Source organism: Durio zibethinus, unplaced genomic scaffold (assembly GCF_047325235.1).
Source record: "Durio zibethinus cultivar Kanyao isolate XHJ-2024 unplaced genomic scaffold, ASM4732523v1 HiC_scaffold_3, whole genome shotgun sequence".
NCBI classification, from domain to species: domain Eukaryota; kingdom Viridiplantae; phylum Streptophyta; class Magnoliopsida; order Malvales; family Malvaceae; genus Durio; species Durio zibethinus.
This window is the reverse complement of record NW_028323044.1, coordinates 1,360,672-1,363,171: the sequence shown is the minus strand read 5'-3', so window position 1 is coordinate 1,363,171 and position 2,500 is coordinate 1,360,672.

Here is a 2,500-nt window from a genome sequence, read left to right as displayed (position 1 = left end):
CACCATCGGCACACGCTGGGCCCTGGTGCGGGCGGTTGCCTCGACCACCATCGGCACACGCTGGGCCCTGGTGCGGCAGCTTGCCTCGAGCACCATCGGCACACGCTCGGCCCTGGTGCGGTCGGTTGCCTCGAGCACCATCGGCACACGCTGGGCCCTGGTGCGGCACGTTGCCCTCGACCACCATCGGCAGCCTCGACCACCATCGGCACACGCTCCGCCCTGGTGCGGCAGGTTGCCTCGACCCACCATCGGCACACGCTGGGCCCTGGTGCGGGCGCTTGCCTCGACCACCATCGGCACACGCTCCGCCCTGGTGCGGCAGGTTGCCTCGACCACCATCGGCACACGCTGGGCCCTGGTGCGGGCGGTTGCCTCGACCACCATCGGCACACGCTGGGCCCTGGTGCGGGCGCTTGCCTCGACCACCATCGGCACACGCTGGGCCCTGGTGCGGGCGCTTGCCTCGACCACCATCGGCACACGCTGGGCCCTGGTGCGGCAGGTTGCCTCGAGCACCATCGGCACACGCTGGGCCCTGGTGCGGCAGGTTGCCTCGAGCACCATCGGCACACGCTGGGCCCTGGTGCGGGCGCTTGCCTCGAGCACCATCGGCACACGCTCGGCCCTGGTGCGGTCGGTTGCCTCGAGCACCATCGGCACACGCTGGGCCCTGGTGCGGCAGGTTGCCTCGACCACCATCGGCACACGCTGGGCCCTGGTGCGGGCGCTTGCCTCGACCACCATCGGCACACGCTCGGCCCTGGTGCGGTCGGTTGCCTCGAGCACCATCGGCACACGCTGGGCCCTGGTGCGGCAGGTTGCCTCGAGCACCATCGGCACACGCTGGGCCCTGGTGCGGGCGCTTGCCTCGACCACCATCGGCACACGCTGGGCCCTGGTGCGGGCGCTTGCCTCGAGCACCATCGGCAGACGCTGGGCCCTGGTGCGGCAGGTTGCCTCGAGCACCATCGGCAGACGCTGGGCCCTGGTGCGGCAGGTTGCCTCGAGCACCATCGGCACACGCTGGGCCCTGGTGCGGTCGGTTGCCTCGAGCACCATCGGCACACGCTGGGCGCTGGTGCGGGAACTTGCCTCGACCACCATCGGCACACGCTGGGCCCTGGTGCGGCAGGTTACCTCGATCACCATCGGCACACGCTGGGCCCTGGTGCGACAGGTTGCCTCGAGCACCATCGGCACACTATCGGCCCTGGTGCGGGGCGGTTGCCTCGACCACCATCGGCACACGCTGGGCCCTGGTGCGGGCGGTTGCCTCGAGCACCATCGGCACACGCTGGGCCCTGGTGGGTTTAGGCACATCTTCAAATTTCTGCCGTGCCAATGCCATTTTTATGGCTTGTAAATTCATACAATGGTCCCCTAAGCCTTCACGTGAAGTTTCGTTGGAAGATGACTCGTTTTCTATTTTTCACGATTTTCGAAACTTTTTGCGGTTCGGGAATTTTTAAAATTTTTTTATAAGGATTTTTGGCCCCAAATTTTGTAGGCATGATCCTTCTATTTTTGTTGGCATGCACAAAAAAATTCAGCTAAAAACTCGAAGTAGAGAAGATTTTGTGACCGTTTGAAAAAAGTGTCCCCATTTCAGACACTTTAACGGCTACTGGTAGCAAACCTGTAAAATCTCAAATGCTCTTTAAGGGGGTGTGAATTCTCAGAGGTTTGATGAGGGATAGGGGGCCAACACAAGGCCAAGTACCAGCACCCATCGCACATCATGTGCGCACACCCCCCCGGCCCCCCTCCCAATCGCCGGAACCCCAATGCCGCCGGTCAGGTTCTCCGGCGGTACTCCGGCGATGCTCCGGCGATGCTGCTGCCCGAGTGAAAAAAATGCGGCACCAGCACATGCTGGAGCCAAGCATGGGCACCGTGGCTCAAAATCGAACTTCGGCCAAGGCCTCGACCATCAATGGCACATGATGACGCATGGTGATGGCACATGCATCGACCATCATCGGCATAGGCTGCCCTTCGGTACGGGCACTTGCCTCGACCGCCATCGGCACAAGCTGGGCCCTGGTGTGGGTTGTTGCCTCGATCACAATCGGCACATGCTGAGCCTTGGTGCGGGCGGTTGCCTCGAGCACCATCGGGAGACCCTGGGCCCTGGTGCGGCCGGTTGCCCCGATAACCATCGGCACACGCTGGGCCCTGGGGCGGGCGCTTGCCCCCAGCACCATCGGCACACGCTGGGCCCTGGTACGGGCGGTTGCCCCGAACACCATCGACACAAGCCGGCCCTTGGTGCGGGCTCCTGGCTCGACCACCATCGGCACACGCTGGGCCCTGGTGCGGGCGGTTGCCTCGAACACCATCGGCACACGCCGGCCCTTGGTGCGGCCGGTTGCCTCGACCACCATCGGCACACGCTCGGCCTTGGTGAGGGCGCTTGCCTCGACCACCATCGGCACACGCTGCGCCCTGGTGCGGGCGCTTGCCTCGACCACCATCGGCACACACGCTCGGCCTTGGT